Source organism: Periplaneta americana, chromosome 6 (assembly GCF_040183065.1).
Source record: "Periplaneta americana isolate PAMFEO1 chromosome 6, P.americana_PAMFEO1_priV1, whole genome shotgun sequence".
Lineage (NCBI taxonomy): Eukaryota > Metazoa > Arthropoda > Insecta > Blattodea > Blattidae > Periplaneta > Periplaneta americana.
This window is the reverse complement of record NC_091122.1, coordinates 50158673-50182191: the sequence shown is the minus strand read 5'-3', so window position 1 is coordinate 50182191 and position 23519 is coordinate 50158673. Positions and strand designations below refer to the sequence as shown.

At 38.9% G+C, this 23519-nt stretch overlaps 1 protein-coding gene across 2 annotated transcripts in view; it reads left to right on the top strand.

Moving 5' to 3' along the window:
- Positions 1 to 23519, top strand: part of ERR (estrogen-related receptor) — a 370747-nt gene that overhangs the window by 15175 nt on the left and 332053 nt on the right. For both annotated transcript variants that reach the window (XM_069828081.1, XM_069828082.1), the window contains exon 2: positions 1168 to 1222. The gene's annotated coding sequence lies outside the window, so the exon portion shown is untranslated. The remainder of the gene's footprint in view (positions 1 to 1167; positions 1223 to 23519) is intronic.

Sequence of the window (23519 nt, the reverse complement as noted above, 5' to 3'; positions counted from 1 at the left end):
ATTATTAACATGGTGGAAGAAAAAAAATTAACTTTTTATCTGCCCCCATCAGAACGTTTGCTTGTTAGAGATGAAATAATATTCTGAAGTTGCCAGTTGTAAAGGAAGTTTGATCAAATTGTGGTACTGAGTGACAATAATAGAGATGTAGGCTTTTTATAATCTGATCCGTTTGGGAACACATAAAATAAAATGACTATAAAATTTATAGTGGGGGGAGTGATATAGAATTTATTTCAGTTCCAATGTGACACTGAAGCACAGAGTTTATGTCATCAACATCATTGTTACCGCATAAGAAACAAAAGAAGTTACTCAACAATGGCCGAATAAACAAAATGTTTCTTGAATAGATGGGTATTTTCTGACGAAACAATCTTCCATATCAGTGAGCGAGTGAATATCCATAATGCAATCATAAGGGGACGTGAAAATCCGCATGTTTCATATGAACTGGAATGGGCTAATCCTTAAATTAGTGTTTGGTGTGCGGTAAGTCACTATAATCTGTATGGACCATTATCTTCGCAGAGAAAACAATTCAATCAGGACCATACCTGGACATGATGAAAAACTTTTCCGAACCACAACATAGGTATCATATTCCAACAGGATGGTGCACCACCTCATTGGGCAACAGACGTCCGTGATTATCTGGATGACACATTTGGTGACAACTGGTGTGGTCGAGAGGGCCAATTATATGGCCTCCAAATTCCCCAGACTTGACACTACCCGATTACTTTCTCTGGGGTCTTGTGAAGAATGATATGTATGCACAGCGACCCAGGGATATTCACGATTTCAAAGCAAAGATTTTCTCAGCTTTTGAGAAAGTTATCCTTGAGATGTTAGACCACACGTGGGAGGAATTAGCCTCAAGATATGAACTATGTCGTATTCGCAATGGTGGCACGTTGAGGTCTAATTTGGGAAATACCCATTCTTCTAGAATGCATGTACAAATTATTCAACAATAAATAGCAACAGTTCTCATTTTATCACGTTTTTATTTTATGTCTTCCCAAACAGATCACCCTGTATTTCTATAACATGCTGTGTTAGACTGTCTGATGTTTACAGTGTAACAGTTCACAATTTATAATCGAAAGTTTGTGAAATACAATGACATTAAAATTAAAGAAGGTTTTTTTTTTCCCCCTGCAGGACATTGGATTGTGCATGAGCAAGCCCAATAGTACACCTTGTGTGCCTGCATAAGGTAATGATTTTTTAAATTTTATAAGATACATATTTTATTCTATAGTCATCATTTCCTGATGATGTCATTATTTTAGTAATATAATATAAATGAATTTTAAAACCAGCATTTGAAATTTGTTATTATAAGTGATGCATAGAATATCTGTCTAAATTCATGTTAAGAATTGAAGGGTTCAGAGCCATAGTGAGCCAAGCGCCATTTATTAAAAATGGAGAAAGCAAGAGTTAAAGTTAAGTAAATACCATAATTTAATGAAGATTGACATATCATTTAATTTTAATGTGCGTACTTTATTTGACTTGCTATATGTTTCGTTAAATTATGGTAATCACTTAATTTTAACGCTTGTTTTCTCCGTTTTTAATAAATGGCGCTTGGCCCACTATGTCTTTGAACCCTTCAGTTAAGATGTTAAGTGAAACTAAATTAAGAATAACATTTACTTAGTTATTTTATATTTAGACGAAAATTCTGTAATCGTTTTCCACTAATTCATTCTCTTTGTTGTATTCAAGAGATTCATATACATAATTCGTAATTTATAGTTCTTTTTGTACAATTCAGAGCATATACTATGCCCTAGACGTACACTTTCCTTCTGAAGACAAAATAAAGTAGGATTACGAGTGTCAGAGTACCCCTAACAAGCAGTTGACATAACTGTCTGTCCTAGAAGCAAAAAAGCGGCCCGACTCTTGAAGCTCCTTACAGAGCATAATTCACGCCACTGTTTAACAACGGTTTTCAACCCAATATTATTTGAATAGTATTATAGTATTTCATAGGTAATGCAAAAAGTACGAAATTAATCTAAAAATAAGATAAAATGAATGCATAAGAGCCATTATTAAACAAATATAATACAGTACAACAACCCTGATAATGACAGTTCATCGCAAGCATTCCAATAGCACTGTGCTAGCGTGCTTGCTCGCAGACTGCAAAGTTCAGGGTTCGGATACTGTTGAGGAAAGTGTTTTTTTATTCATTTATACAGATTAATTTTGTTTACCATCATTCTATTTTACTGCGTGATTTATAAATATTCATCTACTACTAAGAATAGATCAATTTTCATCGCATCTTTTCAAATATCTACCATTCAGGTTATAACAACAATCAACGTAAAATTAATTTCAATAACTGCCAAAGTGATCGCGTATGTGTCACTGCTTTGGAGTACTGAGCTTGTGCAATGCATTGAGTCTGGAACTTTGAAAATTCAGGAGGACTTTTTTTTTCTGGAACTGTACTCTCTGTCTGTCTTTGTCTCTGTCTTGACTGATTGCCTGCCTGTCTTTACTGACATCGACTCCTTGCCTTCTGAACTGCCCTGACTAGTTGACTTACTGACTATCGTGGCTAGATGACTAATTCACTACCCTGCCTAGTTAAGTGACTGGATGTCCTGACTTACTTACTTACTGGCTTTTAAGGAACCCGGAGGTTCATTGCCGCCCTCACATAAGCCCGCCATTGGTCCCTATCCTGAGCAATATTAATCCAGTCCCTACCATCATATCCCACCTCCCTCAAATCCATTTTAATATTATCTTCCCATCTACGTTTCGGCCTCCCCAAAGGTCTTTTTCCCGCCGGCCTCCCAACTAACACTCTATATGCATTTCTGGATTCGCCCATACGTGCCACATGCCCTGCCCATCTCAAACATCTGGATTTAATGTTCCTAATTATGTCAGGTGAAGAATACAATGCGTGCAGCTCTGCGTTGTGTAACTTTCTCCATTCTCCTGTAACTTCATCCCTCTTAGCCCCAAATATTTTCCTAAGAACCTTATTCTCAAACACTTTGCTGTGGTCGTGCCGGAGAATCAGTCCCATTCCGAGGCTTATTTGAAGGATTCGTAACAAGCTGTTTTTTACGGTGTTGGGTTGTTAGCCCTTCGCCCAACCCCCAAGCTGGAGGACCACCCCTTATCGGCTATCCACGACTGCTTATTCAATATATTCGCAGCTACCCTCCATATCTGGAGGCCGTCTCCTCTATCCGCAACTTGAGGACGCGCCATGCCGTGGTGATAGGGACCCACAATACTGGATGTCCTGACTAGTTGATTGAATGACTGACTTGACTAGTTGACTCAGTGATTGACTGTCTTGATTAGTTGACTGAGTTATTGTCTTGACTAGTTGATTGAGTGTCTTGACTAGTTGACTGAATGACTGACTGTCCTGATTAGTTGACTGAATTATTGTCCTGACTAGTTGACTGAATGATTGACTATCCTGACTAATTGACTGAATGATTGACTATCCTGAGTAATGACTCAATGATTGACTGTCCTGACTAATTGACTGAATAAATGTTGACTATTTGACTGAGCAACTGTTCTGACTGATTAACTATCGTGACTAATTGATTGAATGACTGATTTCTGATTAGTTGACTGAATAATGAACTGTCCTGACTATCTGACTGAATAATCGACTGTCCTGACTAGCTGACTGAATGACTGACTGTCCTGACTAGTTGACTGAGTAACTACTGTGACTGAATAACTGCCTGTTCTGATTATTTGACTGAATGACTGACTGTCCTGATTAATTGACTTTCCGACTTGACTGTTCCGGTTGATTGTTTTGTTACTAATGGCAGCACAGACTAAAGAAGGCAGTATTGTCTGTGGGGATATTTAGATTCTAAGTTGTGCCAAATATCATCGTGTGAAATGGCACAAACTAAAAGAAAAGTTTTAATTCGTTTGTACTTACGAGAAATAGAAAATAAATTTCGTGAGTCTGCTATACAACAATTTTTCTTAAGGAGCTCAAATAACATTGTGGATAGGAAGAGGAGTTATTGCTTTATTTTTCAACATAGCATTGCATATGGACCAAGTTTTGGTCTGTTCTGACTACATAGTCACGGTACTGCCTTCTTATTAGTCTTATCACATCCCTTCCATTTATTCACCATCCTTTGGAAGTCTCAATGAATCATACATTCCTAAATAGGATGTCGCATGCACGTGTTGATGTGTTCTTTTAACTGCATGAAGTGTGATCGTATTTTTATTCGTTAAATATAATTCTTATTTGTTGAAAATTAAATAATTTGTTATTAATAGAGACGAGAATTTCATGCACTATAAAATCCCAAAATATGCATGCATTCATGAACTATCATGCTATAGTTAGCAATGACTGAATAAACAAAATGCTTCTTGAATAGATGAGTATTTTTCTGACGAAGCAACCTTCCATGTCGGTGAACGAGTTAAAAATGTTATGTTTTATTTAACGACGCTCGCAACTGCAGAGGTTATATCAGCGTCGCCGGATGTGCCGGAATTTTGTCCCGCAGGAGTTCTTTTACATGCCAGTAAATCTACTGACATGAGCCTGTCGCATTTAAGCACACTTAAATGCCATCGACTGGCCCGGGATCGAACCCGCAACCTTGGGCATAGAAGGCCAGCGCTATACCAACTTGCCAACCAGGTCGACGTGAACGAGTTAAGGCCGTGAACGAGTTAAGGCCGTGAGGTATTCTCTTCCACTCAACCAGAGGATAAAAAGGAAGTACATGATTTATTTATGAAGGACACCTACTTTTTACAGAAATATTATTTACGTTTTAGTTCAAATATATCGTTAATATTGATTAAATTTTGCAAAATATAACAAATATTAGGATGTCTACTACTCATATTCACTTAATACGAGTATTAACCACAAAATCTAACCTACCCATAATTCCATTGACGGATTTCAAAAGGGTCTGCGAAAATACTGCTGTTGAAAGAGGTTTCGTGAAAATACTGATTTATGGAGAGGCGGTCCGTGACAATACTGATCTATGGAGAGGGGGTCCGTGAAAATACTGATCTATGGAGAGGGGGTTCGTGAAAATACTGATCTATGGAGAGGGGGTCCGTGAAAATACTGATCTATGGAGAGGAGATTCGCGAAAATACTGATCTATAGAGAGGTGGTTCGCGAAAATACTGATCTATAGAGAGGGGGTTCGTGAAAATACTGATCTACAATGAGGGGGTCCGTGAAAATATTGATCTATGGAGAGGGGATTCGCGAAAATACTGATCTATAGAGAGGTGGTTCGCGAAAATACTGATCTATAGAGAGGGGGTCCGTGAAAATACTGATCTACAGAGAGGGGGTCCGTGAAAATATTGATCTATGGAGAGGGGATTCGCGAAAATACTGATCTATAGAGAGGTGGTTCGCGAAAATACTGATCTATAGAGAGGGGTTTCGTGAAAATACTGATCTACAGAGAGGGGGTCCGTGAAAATATTGATCTATGGAGAGGGGATTCGCGAAAATACTGATCTATAGAGAGGTGGTTCGCGAAAATACTGATCTATAGAGAGGGGGTCCGTGAAAATACTGAATCTACAGAGAGGGGGTCAGTGAAAATACTGATCTACAGAGAGGGGTCCGTGAAAATACTGATCTACAGAGAGGGGGGGTCCGTGAAAATACTGATCTATGGAGAGGGGATTCGCGAAAATACTGATCTATAGAGAGTTGGTTCGCGAAAATACTGATCTATAGAGAGGGGGGTCCGTGAAAATACTGATCTATAGAGAGGGGGCCCGTGAAAATACTGATCTATAGAGAGGGGGTCCTTGAAAATACTGATCTATAGAGAGGGGGTCCGTGAAAATACTGATCTACAGAGAGGGTCTCCGTGAAAATGCTGATCTATAGAGAGTTGGTTCGCGAAAATACTGATCTATGGAGAGGGGGTCCGTGAAAATACTGATCTATAGAGAGGGGGCCCGTGAAAATACTGATCTATAGAGGGGGCCCGTGAAAATACTGATCTGTAGAGAGGGGGTCCGCGAAAATACTCATCTATAGAGAGGGGGTTCGTGAAAATACTGATCTACAGAGAGGAGGTCCGTGAAAATACTGATCTATAGAGAGGGGGCCCGTGAAAATACTGATCTATAGAGAGGGGGCCCGTGAAAATACTGATCTATAGAGAGGGGGTCCGTGAAAATACTGATCTGTAAAGAGGGGGTCCGCGAAAATACTGATCTATAGAGAGGGGGTCCGTGAAAATACTGATCTACAGAGAGGGTCTCCGTGAAAATACTGATCTATGGAGAGGGGGTCCGTGAAAATACTGATCTATAGAGAAGTGGTTCGCGAAAATACTGATCTATAGAGAGGGGGTCCGTGAAAATACTGATCTCTAGAGAGGTAGTCCGCGAAAATACTGATCTATAGAGAGAGGTCCGTGAAAATACTGATCTATGGAGAGGACATCGGCGAAAATACTAATCTATAGAGAGGGAGTCCGTGAAAATACTGATTTATAGAGGGATAGTCCGCGAAAATACTGATCTATAGAGAGGGGGTCCGTGAAAATACTGATCTCTAGAGAGGTAGCCCGCGAAAATACTGATCTACAGAGAGGGGGTCCGTGAAAATACTGATCTATGGAGAGGGGGTCCGTGAAAATACTGATCTATGGAGAGGGGGTCCGTGAAAATACTGATCTATAGAAGGTGGTCCGTGAAAATACTGATCTATGGAGAGGGGGTCCGTGAAAATACTGATTTATGGAGAGGGATCTGCAGTGCTAATAAGTGTGAGAACCACTGCCGTACGATATTACTTTTCTACAAACCCAACTAACCTTTCCGTAGTGCACTCCATCCCTACAGAACTCTTTAAAGTTAAATACACCACGGCGCACGCTGAATGAATACAAAGAGGAAAGGGTGGTGGTTAAATAACACGGTGCACGCCCACGCTTGCTTCAAACGTAGGCGCGTAATTTCTTTGATGCGACGGCCAAATGCCGACTTTGCATGGAACAAACCCGTTCCGCATCCCATATCCATATTTTGTTACGATATGTAGCAACGAGTTTCGTTCATACGATCACATCACGAGACTGGTATTTAAATACGAAAGAATTGTATGCAAGGTTTTTGGAAAGTGAGACATATACAGTGTGTGTGGAACAAAAGCTGTTAAAATATAGTTTTCTTCCTTGAATTCAAAGACAAATAACATTGCCCTTTCAGTTAATGTAACACTGTGAAAGCTCATTTACGGGCTCTGTTGGTAAATGCTACAATTTAAATTCACATTGAAAGTACACTTCATTTTAAAGTAGTACAGTTAGAAAAGAATAATGTACACATATGAAGCCAAGTATTCTTCATGTTATTACCTAACATACGCCTTACAATTGTAGAAGACCTCCGTAAAAACCCAGCCAGGTAAACAGCCCACGCGGGAATCTAATCCACAATAATAAATTATTGAGCACAGCTCCGGATCCAACAGGCAAATGCGCATAATAAAGTTTAATGTGATGTGAATTATAAATCATAAAATTATGTAGTCAAATATTTTTGACATGGCCTTCAGAAGTTCTATATAGAAAGGAGTATAACGTGCCGGCATCGGGTTTCCCCTTCTCCCTTCCTCATCTTCATCTTCCTCACTCATTCCCTACACTACACTTAAACGAACACATAACATACACTCACCCTAGTACAAGACATAACTCTTCACAGATACACATCATGCATAACGTGGCCCGCCGAAATGGTGTGCAGTTTGAAAATGGGTAACAGTCCTGCCATCTATCTGCAGTATGCAGTAGCGTCTTTCATGTGGACGGATATTATATTCTTTCTTCAGCATACAATTGTTTAAGCACACTGTGGCTTTTATTATACTCTTTCCAAAGGTAAAGAGGCAACAGTAGGCCGCTTGAAGATGCGCCATTTGGAGGACAGAATTCCAAATGAATTTTCTATGGTCATTCTTACTCTAGACAAGCGATAGTTACATAATAATTTGGTCATTGGGTAAGTATTTTCCTGGATATGGCCTCGTAATATTATTAGTAGGAAGAAATGCCTCATCAGCTATGAATACATGAAGAACCCTGAAATTTGTCCCAGGTAATCGTTTTGATGTCGGTATTGGCAAGTTACCACTTTCTAACATTTTTGGAAGTGCAGAGTGTCGAAAAACACCTCCGTCACTCATGCTACCAGGACGGCCAATATCAACAAACAAGAAACGGTAGTCAGCCGAGCAATACAAGACTGAATGTTCCCTTGTAATTATAATAAACAGATCCACTCTTTGGAAAAGCCTAAGACAAAGGAGAAAACTAATATGTAATGACGTTTCCATATGATCCAAATTATTTTGTCGTAAGGGTATATATTACGGTTTGTTTACCTGAAATACACAATGCTTTCCATCCATGCCCCTATGCAGTTCGAAAAATGGAATTTTTGCCAATATCGTTCTTCTATCTTGAAAGTTTCCTCAGTGAGTTTCCAGAAGGAGATGTCTCAATTTATTCCAGATTACAGCACATGTTTCTAAAACTATAATGAACATTTACTACGTTTTCATGGAGTATTCAAATCGATCTGAATACGATCCCTGTTTTCATGCAATTTTCGATACGTATTGAAAACGATCTGAGTACGGAAGCTGAAGCTTCGAAAGTAGTTATGTTGGTTAACATGTCATCGACATATTAGCGTGTTGGTCACCCTGTAGGCATTAGCTACTTGTAAACAATGTTGCGTTTTCCAAATGAGACGCATGAAAACTTAATATTCTGGCTGTTAATGAATATTGGTAATATAGACTTTTAGGAAAACACGAAATATTATGTTTTACAACACTCTTTTTCATCATACGAGTACATATCTGCAGTGCTCGGGAAAAGTGACATAAGTCAGTTTCCACAAACCTTTTTTGATAATTTATTGACAACTTACACTGGTTTATGTCGATTTGATTTTTTTCTGTATGAATTATTTTAATGGGAGGAATACTTATGTATTTTTTTCCAAGCGAGCAGATGTTCCGTAAGTTGTCAATAAATTATCAAAAAAGGTTTGTGGAAATTGACTTGTGTCACTTTTCCCGAGCACTGCAGATATTGTCCTCGCTCTTGGTAAAAACACCTGACACATGAAACAAATGACGATCGATCACGCGCTTAGCGTATTGAGATCGAATTGAATACGATACCCGTTTTCATGGAACCACAGTCTAATATTTTTTTAGTAGGTTATTTTACGACTCTTTATCAACAGCTTAGGTTATTTAGCGTCTGCATGAAGCTTGGGATGATTTTTTGTATTTCTCGCGATAGTTGCTAGCCGCTTGGAGCGCTTGTGAGTACTAGGAACAATAGACTGTGTCACAGCCATCGTGATCTAATACAGGCCGTAAGGCAGACCATGTGACTCCTTAACCCGATCACGAAGGGCGGCTTTTCAACCATATAAATTAGTTGCAATGCATAAAGAGTAACATATATTTCTTTCAATTTTTGTAGTGTAATTGCATTAATAAAATTTAAAACAATGATTATGAGACATTTCAGACATAATTCACTTGAGAGTTAAGGTGTAACATTATTTTTGGTGTGAAAATAACATTGTTCGTATGTGTAATACCTGCCTTTATTTCGATTAAATATTGCGAAATTCTTGTACATTAATTTATGCACGATTCAATAATTTTCAGTTGCACCGCACGGATATTTAGATATGCTGAAATTATAGGTTATATTTACTGTACCAGTTGCCCCTTTCTGTCTAATTTTAGTGTTCTCCGATGCCCTTCCATTACATATGTACCGGTATATTATGTCGTATGAAAATTATAGGTTATGTTTACTATATTTAACGTATATTCCTATATTCGCAAGTATACATTATAATTAAACATACTGTCATGTATGATACCCCTCATATTCAGTTTGTCTGTATTTTAATACTACAATTGAGACTGAATTACTGCATTTATCTACAACCTAAGAGACGAAGTAACACAATCGTATGTACACTAATTTCATAGGAGTGGTATAGTAAATTTTCTGTCTACAATTAAGGAAGGTAAATGTGCTAAATCAAAATCGCAATGTAAATTTTTGTTTATTAAACCTCAAAATAGCTTCAATTCTTAACTTAAAATGTTGATGCGAACAGATTATGTTAACATGTAAAATTCTCTTCACATTAAAATAACACAGTTTTATAATTATTTCTGTAACATATTATGCAGCAAGACGTACACGAAACTTACGGACACATTACACTAAATAAAACTTAGAATGATACGTAATAAAGTTATAATAATATAATGTTTCATTGAGCTCCATACACTGAAATAGAAAACTCGAACATACATTACTGCGGTCCAGATCGAAAAGAAGCCACCGGCGTAGCTCGGTCGGTTAAGGCGCTTGCCTGCCGATCCGGAGTTGCTCTCGGGCGCGGGTTCTATTCCCGCTTGGGCTGATTACCTGATTGGGTTTTTTCTGAGGTTTTCCCCAACCGTAAGGCAAATGTCAGGTAATCTATGGCGAATCCTCGGACTCATCTTGCCAAATATCATCTCGCTATCACCAATTCCATCGACGCTAAATAACCTCGTAGTTGATACAGCGTCGTTAAATAACCAAGTAAAAAAAAAAGATCGAAAAGGCATTGACTGTGCCGTATTTCGCATTGTTGTGAAAAGTTGTGTAAACTGTGAAATGTTTGTTATCGGTTGTAATAACTGTAAATGGCTAAAATACAATAATTTGAATAATAATATGAGGCAAGGAGACGTTTGTTGCACTATAAATTCTAAGAAAAAGAGGTCAGAGTTATCCTTCTTCCGAAAGATCCAGGAAAATGAGTTTATAAAATATAATATATGCTTTATGAAAATAATATATGAACCTTATGTATTTCGTATTTCAATAGTGGAAGGTGTTAATTTTTTCAAAAGAACACGATATCGAAAGTACAATACATTTTATCGTCTGCTGGGGAAAGAATCTGTGATGAGGCGATAGTAGCGATCCTGGTGGCTAGCAACTATCTACGGATGCATATTTCAACTGTCTATGTTTGCATATTTAGTAAGTATTGAGCTTCGTGACTATATACTAGACTGTGATGGAATTCAATTCGAACTGAATACAATCCGATCCCAATTTTTAGGTGTATCGACCTTGAGACTCATGGAATTGAATCCCCGTTTTCATGAAGATTTCAATACGGTAAGTGTATTCAGATCGATCTGAATACTCCATGAGAAGGTAGTAATTGTGGAAGGTGCAATACGAAAAGCGTAAGAGAGAGAACGTAGTGAATCCCCTGCAGCCAAGTGCCTGAAAGAGAGGTACAACTATTAGGGAAGTAAGAAATACTAACGAAATAGGAACTTGAAAAGAAAACGATATACAAGTAACCGTACTAACCTCAGAGTTAGGCTTAGACGCTCTGCTGGTGATATTGCCTCCCGCATTGAATGTTTTTGTATATGAGAAAGAATGTGCGCCCTACACAAAGTGCTGTGAAGGAGATGTTCATTGTGGCGTGTGACATTGATGGGGTAATACTGCCCCACGCTGTACCTCCAAGGCAGACGGAAAATGCGGACTACTGGAACATCCACCGTACTCACCCGATATGATCCATGCGATTACGATCTTTTCAACAAAGTGAAAGAACCACTGCGAGGGATCCGGTACAATACCAGAGATGAACTTATCCGTGCTTTAGGGCGGTCAGTATGGAACATCAACAACGATGGACGCGCTGATGGTGTACGACGCCTTCCAAACATTGACAAAAGGTAATAAATAAAGGAGGCGACTATATAGAAGGTACGTAAATGTTGGACTCCTGTGAATAAAGCCATGTCAGAAATATCGAACTGTTGCCATTACTTTTTATCCAACCCAAGTATTGACGCTTCTTGAAGATAGGACGAACCACCAACGGCGAGTACGTCTATTTCGCAATCTTCTTCATTGATTTCTTCTTTTTCAAAGATAGAGAGCTAATATTGTCCGTAAATTGAAGGCAGGCATTGTTTCGTTTTATGTATCCTAATCAACACGAACCAGCGATTCAAGTCGCGGAATTGTGAACACCAGTCCGCGACGCGTTGTCGCGTGTGTCGCGTCATTGTAAATTATACATTACACTGCCTCCGTTGCCGCGCGACCCACCAGTTCGTACCTAAACGCCCCCCTCCTGCGTATAGCTAGATAACGCCACCCGCTCCAATTCAAGGTCACGTTGGATACATTGATCCTTCGTCTGTCGATCGCCGTTTGGAATGGAATTTCGAGGGGGGCGCATTCCCAAACCGAAACCGGCAGACTACACTAAGGTTCGTTGCGTACCCAGGTTTCGAGCAGGCAACTCCACTCATCCCTAGGCCAGCCCCCTCCGTGCGTCGCCATCCGGCGTTCGGGGAATGCTTTTTTAGTACGTTATTTTACGATGCTTTATCAACAGCTTTGGTTATTTAGCGTCTGAATGAGATTAAGGTGATAATCCTGGTGAAATGAGTCCGGGGTCTAGTACCGAAAGTTATCCAGGATTTGTTCATATTGGGTTGAGGGAAAACCCCTCAGCAAGGTAACTTGTCCCGACTGGGAATCGAATCCGAGCCACCTGGTTTCGCGGCCAGACACGCTAACCGTTACTCTACAGGTGTGGACTTCGGGGAATGCTGTGAAATGATGACGAAATGGAGAAATGTTGATGGAATGATTTAGATGTATAATATATGGGGAAACGGGAGAACCTCGAGGAAAACCCCAACTGTGACCTTGTCCGTCACAAGTGTCACTGTGGATTTTTCAATGAAAAAAATCGTAGGTTTGACCGTGACTCGAACCCGAACTACCTGCGTGACAGGCTGAAGGTGTGACCACTTAGCCACTTCAGGGAACACGATCGCAGTTTACTTCATAGGAATATGGGCTATTCCATAGGAAATCGATCAGTAAAAAACCTCGCATTTTTTATACTCTAATTTTTCCCCTACTTAGGCCTATACAAGGTGCTGAGGGGAGTGCATTTTCAAAAATATACTATCGAAAGTCAAACTGTTTTCGTATTATTGAGCGACAAATTTAGCGAATTTTATAAAAACAAGCCTCTTTCAACGCTCAGAACTCTAGAACCATTTACTGCAGAACATTGAACGAGAACTTATTTTGAAGCTGACATTTGGTAGGTTATGTTAAGAAGTAGTCCTTATTTTTATTGTACACAGAGAGACAGATAATCCGATTTTACTTGCTTTTTGGCCATTTTTAAAAATGTAAAAAAATATTGAGAAAATACCTTCCATTATTAAGAGGGATTCGGCATTGTTTGCTTAGTGGCTCGGCAATAAGTTTCGAGAGTATCAGATTATTTTCACACGCCTAGACTTGAACGGCGCAGTACCGCACGCACTGGCCGAGAGCTGAAGATAAGCGAGCGTTGGGCGTCATTTTACTCCTGTGTTTATGAAAACTTGTGATAAAGCTAGCACAGCCATGACTGCTAGACGACACATCACGTGTTTATGTCTACTGGCCTTGCTTCCCTCGGCTATCTCCCGCCTCACAGTCAGCTGATTAGTTCACGCGCGTACTATTTATTTTCTTTATTTGATATTTTCAATACTTCCTTATCAACGTCCCAGCAGTAAAAAATATGTGTTTATTTGCACTTTCAATACGGAATCTAACCATATATTTTAAAAATATTTTTTCGTGGCCAAAGGCGTCTTAATGAAGAAGAATCTAAATTTATCCATTTCCTTAAAAAGTAAGAAAAACTGTTTACATATCAATATAAACTTTAACTTCTCAGCATCAAAATAAACCATGATTTTGATCAATGGGTGAAAGGGTTTCGGAGCCACAACAGTTTAAAGTTGCTAATTTTATGAAAATACGATAAATTTAAATATTATTAATTTAAACACTATTAAGTTTCGATGCCTCAAACTTTGCACAAAGCATTATATCACAGTTGTCTATGGACAGAAAAAGTTTCATTGTGTTTAAAAATTGCAAGGTCAATTTTCTCTATATTTCGGTCGATTTGAGATGGAATAGCCCGTATGTTATGTAGTTTAGAAATTATATGCGCGAGAAAATTTGCCTAAAAATGTGTCAGTTGGCATTCTATATAATACTGGACCGAACTTACAGACGTATTCACGTATAAAAGGTGTCCCAGATGGGAGTTGCTCCTGTTGTCTTCCAGCACCTGTGTCGCGGGGGAGAGAATTATACTATATACGAGCTATTCCATCTCAAATCGACCGAAATATAGAGAAAATTGACCTTGCAATTTTTAAATACAATGAAACTTTTTCTGTCCGTAGACAACTGTGATATAATGCTTTGTGCAAAGTTTGAGGCATCAGAACTTAATAGTGTTTAAATTAATAATATTTTAATTTATCGTTTTTTCATAAAATTAGCAACTTTAAACTGTCGTGACTCCGAAACCCTTTCACCCAATGATCAAAATCATGGTTTATTTTGATGCTGAGAAGTTAAAGTTTATATTGACATGTAAACAGTTTTTCTTACTTCTTATGGAAATAGATAAATTTAGATTTTTCTTCATTAAGACACCTTTGCCCACGAAAAAAATATTTTAAAAATATATAATTAGATTCCTCATTGAAAGTACATAACATACGGACTATTCCATCTCAAATCGACCGAAATACAGAGAAAATTGACCATGCAATTTTTAAACACGATGAAACTTTTTCTGTCCGTGGACAACTGTGATACAATGCTTTGTGCAAAGTTTGAGGCATCGGAACTTAATAGTGTTTAAATTAATAATATGTAAATTTATCGTATTTTCATAAAATTAGCAACTTTAAACTGTCGTGACTCCGAAACCCTTTCACCCAATGATCAAAATCATGGTTTATTTTGATGCTGAGAAGTTAAAGTTTATATTGACATGTAAACAGTTTTTCTTATTTTTTATGGAAATGGATAAATTTAGATTTTTCTTCATTAAGACAACTTTGCCCACGAAAAAATATTTTTAAAATATATTGTTAGATTCCGCATTGAAAGTACAAATAAACACATATTTTTTACTGGTGGGACGTTGATAAGAAAGTATTGAAAATATCAAATAAAGAAAATAAATAGTACGCGCGTGAACTAACCAGCTGACTGTGAGACGGGAGGTAGTCGAGACAAGCAAGGCCAGGAGACAAACACGTGATGTGTCGTCTAGCAGTCATGGCTGGGCTAGCTTTATCACAAGTTTTCATAAACACAGGAGTAAAATGACGCCCAATGCTCTCTTATCTTCAGCTCTCGGCCAGTGTGCGCCGTTCAAGTCTAGGCGTGTGAAAATAATTTATTTAATACCCTCGAAACTTACTGCCATACCACTAAGCAAACAATGCCGAATCCCTCTTAATAATGCAAGGTTTTTCTCAATATTTTTTACATTTTTACACATGGCCAAAAAGCCTAAAAGCAAGTAAAATCAGATTATCTGTCTCTCTGTGTACAATAAAAATAAGGATTACTTCTTAACATAACCTACCAAATGTCAGCTTCAAAATAAGCTCCCGTTCAATGTTAGGCTTGTTTTTATAAAATACGCTAAATTTGTCGCTCAATAATATAACCGTTTGACTTTCGATAGTATATTTTTGAAAGTGCACTCCCCTTAGCACCTTGTATAAGTAGGGAAAAAATTAGAGTATTAAAAAAATGCGAGGTTTTTTACTGATCGATTTCATATGGAATAGCCCATACATGCTGGAAGTAGGGACGGGTGAGTTTCTATTTATTTATACGCCTCCTCAAAAAGCATTGGTGACTGTATGACTGATTCACATGATGAAATGAATGCAGACATGCTTGAGGATTGGTTTCAAAACAAATACAGTAACTGGCAAATCTGCCCCACAAAAGCTGTACTGTCATTCTAGACAATGCGATGCGAGTTACCATTGGGCCGGGAGCATACTGCATCGGACATTCTCCTTCCGAGACAAAACCGTCCTGTCCGAGACAGTGTCCAATGCATTATGCTGTATTTACTTACAAATGGCTTTTAGAGAACCCGGAGGTTCATTGCCGTCCTTACGTAAGCCCGCCATCGATCCCTATTCTGAGCAAGATTAATCCAGTCCCTACCATCGTATCCCACCTCCCTCAAATCGATTTTCCCTCCGGCCTCCCAACTAATATTCTATATGCATTTCTGGATTGACCGGTACGTGCCATCTGAAATATCTAAATTTAAAGTTCCTATTTGTGTTAGATGTAGAATACAATGCTTCCAGTTCTGCGTAGTGTGTACAGCAAATATTGCCGTCTTATCAGTGTTGCCAACTATTACCATATATCACCATATGAAGTAAAATCATGATCCTACGTACTGAATGACTTATTTAGTTACCGTACTTTATATTTATGTTGGCCGGTTATTCTAAATAATTCAATAATTTGGTAACAGATTTTCGTAGGCAAACTATACGAGAAAGGGATCAACATGTTAGATATTTTGACTTTCAATATGAAATTCATTGGTTTAACTAAGCAACTTATTCACGAGACCTAACCTAAAAATGTGTTTTGTTTGACCACATTAAATTAGTAGTAACTCCAAAACCGAATATCACCATGAAAAGTATACTTAAGAATACTTACTCCTAATAATTTTGCTATTCTAGTTATAATTGCTGTCTCCGTGAGCATAATTCCTTCTTCAGTATCTTCTTTCGGTTAAATCTGAAAGAACAGAATGCCAGTAGGGGAAGTTATCCCCACTCTCGCAGCACGCTTTACGCTTTCTTGGTGGAGGCGCTGCCATGCTTTTTCCTCTTTTTGATATTATTGTAATAAAAATCTAAACACGAAAGAAATTCATTAAAATGTGAAATAATATTTCTATCAATTGCCCACCTACATTGTGACACCCAAGTATGTTATATTTATTTACACTTGTCTAACTATAGTCTTGAATTGTAACCACAACGCAACACATAAAATAACTATTATGTATTAATATTATTACTGATATTAATTCATTATTAGTATGTTCAAATTTCACTACCTTCTAGTAACAGGCTTATAAATCTAGTGCAATTTTAATTCCATGAAACTCCAGTACCAACAACATGTTTCAGCTGCCAACATAACAGTTACAAAATCACTACCATTTGTAGTATTTGTCAGTATCGAAATTCGAAACGAAGTTGGCAAAAGAAACTTCAAACCTAGAAAATCACTACAATCCACTAGCAAGCATATGTAGTAGTGGGGGGGAAATGGTTAGGTTTCACCCTTAGGGTATGAAGTAAACTGACCCGGACTATAACTTTCTCCATTCTCCTGTAACTTCATTCCTTTTAGCCCCAAAAATTTTCTAAGCTCCTTATGTCGGCCTTACAGATAAAAATATAGAGTCCTACTATGTCCACCAGAAAATACGAAATTTTTAGATTTATAACACAACATAATTTGGACATCCCGAATTCGGTCCCCATAAAAGTAGTGCTATTAGAAATTATTAAAGAAGGTAACATTAAAAGAGAGTTTGTTATTGACGAAATTGCACGAGCTCGTGGCCATGAAGTACTGATGATGGAACCTGTATGTAGTTCCGTAACGTTGGGAATGCTGTTTCAGGTTCACGGTGAATAATATTAATACGATTACAGGTGTTAAAATGAATTCAAGCCACTGCTGGCAAGAAGTCAAAAGGAGAATAGCAATGGCAAAGGACGCTTTTAATAGAAAATGGAGAATTTTCTGCGGACCACTGGAGAAAGAACTAAAGAAGAGACTAGTGAAGTACTTTGTGTGGAGAGTATGGGATAGAAACATGTACATTACGACAAAGTGAAGAGAAGCGACTAGAAGCATTCGAAATGTGGATATGGGGAAGAATGGAGTATGTGAAATGGACATACAGAATAAGAAATGAAGCTGTGTTGGAAAGAGTGGGTGAAGAAATATTGATGCTGAAACTGATCAGGAAGAGGAAAAGGAATTGGTTGAGTCAGTGGTTGAGAAGAAACTGTCTTCTGAAGGATGCACTGGAAGGAATGGTGAACGGGAGAAGAGTTCGGGGGAGAAGAAGATATCAGATGATAGGCGACATTAAGATATATGGATCTTATGCGACTAAGAGGAAGGCAGAAAATAGGAAAGTCTGGAGAATGCTGGGTATGCAGTGAATGACCTGTCCTTGGACAGAACACTATGAATGAATGAATAGAAACAGAAACACAACAATAGTTCAGGGCCTACTGAGAAACCGCTGGACAATTCGACAACAGAAACTGTCATACCAGACAAACAATAGATTAGTTTTCTAGCACACAGAGTAATAGCACAGGATCTTCATAATACGGTCTAATATCAACTAAATTTTAATTCAATAATTGATACGTTTCTGGCTGTATCTCGGAAACGAATGAACCGATAAATTTTTATTTTTTTATTTATTTTTGTAGACGATAGAGTTTATCATTCATCCCCTTTAAAATGAGTATGAAGTAGGCAATTTGAAATTCAGAAGTTGGTGTGGTGGTAGGGAAGGGGTGAAACAGAAAATTCAATCATCAGTGGTTTTGAACTTTCCTCGAAAACTAAATCGATGTGTTTCTTTTTTCTCAAAATCGTGTTCCCTCCATATCGGAAGTTTTGAAATGAACACATTGTATATGACCATCCTTCATACTTTAAACATTTTGCATTTAGCAGCTGTATTTTATTACTCCATCGTTTGATGGTTTTCCCGCTCTTTCTTTTTTTTTTAGTCTACAGTCACGCTTTCAGACAGGAAAGAGCATTGCGGTGGTGCCTTCTGTTTAGTATAGAGCTCTCTACCTACACCCCACACGCGCCCTATCGGGATGAAAGGAAAATAAAAGAAAGGGAAAATATAGAAATGAATAAATAAGATAAAAATAACTAAAATATAAAGGAGAAGGAAAGAGAAAAAGGAAATAGTGACGAAAACCAATCGCCACAGTATACTCAAGGACGACTGTCTCCTGAAGCTTTGAGATTTATGTTAATTTCTAAGAAAGTTAATTTGAGCTGCAAACGATGTTTCCCCTTTCCATTGTGAATTTCCTACCATCATTTAGCGTAATTTCCTAAACTTGAAATCGATGTTCTTAATTATGTCGTTATGTAGGGAGGATGGTCCAGTACCTCCCACCGGAAGCGCCGTAAGAAATCACACGTGCTTTTCGTTGCGTGTGATGTGGCGTTGTCGTGCAGCGACACGACGTCTGTTGAGAGAAGTTCAGGTCATTTTCTACGAATTGCCTCCCGCAAACATCCCATGTGTGACAACTGTTGCTCTTCTCGTGAGGAAATCAATAAAATACACACCATTGTGGTTCCAAAACACTGTCGCCATAACTTTCTTCGCGGATGGAGGGAGCTGTACGGAATTTCTTGCGAGGTGGGGACGATTTGTGTCGCGTCATCTCCGGTGTCGCATGATGCACCAAACCCACACCTTTTTCCGTGCTATGACACTCGCATCGTACACACACAGTTTAGTACAGGCGTCTCAAGGCCAACGCATAAAAGTTGTTACAGAGAGCAAGTGTAATAGCGTAGTCAGCTGAAGAGATAAGCGCAGTACCCGAAGATAGCTGATCGTTGATTCATGTTACAAGCATGAGCGAGCTAAGTGTAACTGTCGCGGGAGAAATGCCACAAAGCTGCACTTTTGAGTGGTAGCGAGGGGGGAAAAAATACACAGTTTTGAGGAAATAAAAAAAAAAAAAAAAAAAGAAACTGTTTAAAAGAAATGCATGAATTAAGAACTGGAATATTTGAAATGGGAAATGTTGATAAAACATAACGAATATTTCTGTATGCAAAAAAAATTTCGTAAATAGAATATGACGTTATTAATGTTTGACTTCGGGTTTTTTAAAAATCTAATAAAATCTCTTTATTTAATGAAATAATCGGAAATTTGGTTCAGAAATAATACGAATTTGACTCTCAAAACCAGTATTTAGAAGCTGACTTCATAATTTTTGCTTCATGTGAACAAATTTTACTCTGACCTGTATGAAATGTCACTAAGGACAGAAATAATGAAGTTTTACATGAAATAATCTAATACAATAATATATTACACAAAAGACAACGTTATTCTAACAAATCCAAAATTCAAACACAAGACAATTAATTTACCAAACACAACAGCTTAGGCTATAGTTTTGTTCATTTTGTGTCAACTTTGTCACTGACTTCTGGACCTTCTCCACGAAACCTAATTTTCAAGCGCACATGTCACAACAGAAATATCGCTTGACTTGTGGTATTTTTATGCAATGGAATGGAATTTAACTGAGAAGGCACGGATGGCCCAGCACTGCGACCTGTTGAGATATATTGCGCTAACCCTCGATATGAAATGAGTTGCGTGCCACAGATCCCCTACGCGCACCAACCCAACCACATGACTCTCTAACGACCGGTCCCTACAGCCAACAGAAATCCATATACCATTCCTGCTTCGGCAACTTCCCCCAAGGCCCCCCTGTCGGTCCGAGGCGAAATTCCTCCCCCGAGTAGGTCCGCCTCGGGTGCTCTTGCACAAGCCATCCAACGTCGTTTTAACTACATTCCACGGAGGCCGGTCGAGAGAGCCAGTAGTTCCGGGAGGCCGCCTGTAGAGTGATCTGAAAACCCAGAAACGGGATGACGAGGAAAGGATGGTGGGGGAGGAAAGGAAGTGGCGAAGATGAGTGGGGTTCCAATCGCCTGATAAAGTTACTTGATATTCATCCATAGGAGTGAGGGGAAACCCCCGAGAAAACCTCACCCAGGCAACTCGTCCTGACCGGGAATTGAACCCCGGACCGCTGGGTTCGGAGTTAGACTCGAGTGGTATATCTATCCCTGTAGAACAGGAGTTAGCAATAAACTCAATTTTGTTAAAATTTGACTTATGGTGTTTCTGGAAGTAACCGTTTCAAATATACCGATAGCATCTTCAAGTGAGAAATACATAGGTTGGATAAAAAGTTATGGAACACTGCTGTCACGTGACGATGGTGCGTTCGAGAGCTGCCAGCTGTGTGGACATGAACAATGACTGTTGATGAGTTAGTGCAGCCAGTGGCGACAGTACTCTGTCAATCTACTGCAGTGTGTAGAACGTTTACTTTCATAGGGATAGTGCGAGCGCCCTAAGACCACGTTTACAAAACTAGAGCAACGTTCCTTGATCAAAATTGAAGTGACACGAGGTCGTACTGCACAAGAATGTTTTCAGGGACTGCGTGAAACATGTGCCGATGCAGCGTTGCCATATCGCACAGTGGCATGATGGGTTAAAGCGTTCCGGGAAGGCAGGGATGCCGTTCAGGACAACCTCCATACAGAACGATCCCGCGTGGAGGACAACACAGTTCAACTCCTTGCTCTCCTGTTGGATGATGATCGCCGATGGACTGCGCGTGAGTTAGCAGCGGAAGTCGGATTATGTCACAAAACTGTGCTCCACATTCTGTAAGAAATTCTGGGTTACCGCAAAATGACAGGGCGTTGGATACCCCATGAAATTTCCGAGGTTTAACAATGGCACCGCTATGCAGTCGCACAGGCCTTGTTGGACCGGTACCAAAGGAAAGACGACGACTTTCTTGGACGAATCGTCGCTATGGACGAAACCTGGGCTCGCTCATACGAACCAACCAAACTTGAAACGTCAATCAAAAGAATGGAAGCATCCAGGTTCTTTTCGCCTGAAGAAAGTGCTCCCTACACAAAGTGCTGTGAAGGTGATGTTCATTGTGGCGTGTGACATTGATGGGGTAATACTGCACCACGCTGTACCTCCAAGGCAGACGGCTATTACTGCAGGTTCCTGCAGCACCACCTTCGTCCAGCCCTCAGGAGAATACGGCGATACTTAGTGGCACAGAATCCCATCATTCTTCATGATAATGCAAGGAGTCACACCGCTGCTGCTGTCAAGGACCTCTTGCGCCGCTGGCAATGGGAGATTCTGGAACATCCACCGTACTCACCCGATATGAGTCCATGCGATTACGATATTTTCACCAAAGTGAAAGAACCACTGCGAGGGACCCGGTACAATATCAGAGATGAACTTATCCGTGCTGTAGGGCGGTCAATACGTGACATCAACGAAGATGGACGCGCTGATGGTGTACAACGCCTTCCAAACATTTGGCAAAAGGTAATAAATAAGGGGGGCGACTATATAGAAGGTACGTAAATGTTGTATCCCTGTGAATAAAGCCATGTCAGAAATATCGAACTGTTGCCATTACTTTTTATCCAGCCCTAGTACATTGAAATGTATCAGTATATATAATGAAAACGTTCACAGTATAATTATATGTATAGTTATGCTGTAACAGATAGGCATAATTATAATTTATAATGTATTATGATTAATTGTATTAGTTTACGAAATAGGAGTACATTCTCCTCATATACACCCAATAAAAGTTTTTTTTCCCTAAGAAACTGAATGGCGAATCTCCAAATCTGCCAACTGTAAATACACAAGAGAAAAGAAGGAAGTAAACAGTACGTTTAATTTATGAGTGAATTTTGTTTTTCTGTGGTACAGTGTGTGAAATACTTCGGGAATTACTGTTTTTCCATTTTGCGAAGCATCAAGAATTATTTTATTATTTATTTTACCGAAGGCCAGTAGTAGAACTGATCTCATTCATATAATTTTGTGTAATTGGTGTTTGTTTTAAAACGCTCTCGTGGGGTATAGACTGAAATAATACTGTAGATATTGGATTAGTTCCGCTACTAAAATAAAGTTGGAGAAACGCCCATGCTACTGTTTGTGTCACACCTGGCGCTTTTCCAGTAAGTGGCGCGAGAGGAAAGGTACACGAAGGGTTGAAATTCTATAATGGGCAGTATTGAAAGGCTCAACACATAGTATTTCGAATGACGAAACATTTGTCTCTCTTTGGAAAGAATATTACTGACAAGGGATGTACTTGACCTCGAACGCTCAGAATCACACAGAACCATGCTTGTAATATAAATCTCTCATCACAAAAACAGTTGTATGAGTCATTTCGATGCAAAACTGCGCGTCTTACCACGAGAGACATTTGAATGATCACATATTCAGGGTCTAACAAGCAAACATTCTGATGGGGACATATAAAAAAGTTAATTTTTTTTCTTCCGCCATGTTAATAATGTCAAAAGAAGTACTTATACAAATTTTGGCCACTGGACCGCAATTACGAGGCTGTCCAGAAAGTGATTTTCCATGGTACCGTTTACAGAAAAAAGCAGAATAACATAGAAGGATTTATTGAAACAGATACAGCAATTCTTGAGCTATTTGTCAACATATCCCCCACTGTAATTGAGACATTTGTGATACCATCATCATCATCGTCATCATCATCATCATCATCATCATTATCATCATCGTCACTCCAAGGATTAGGCAATTGCCCGTTCCGACCT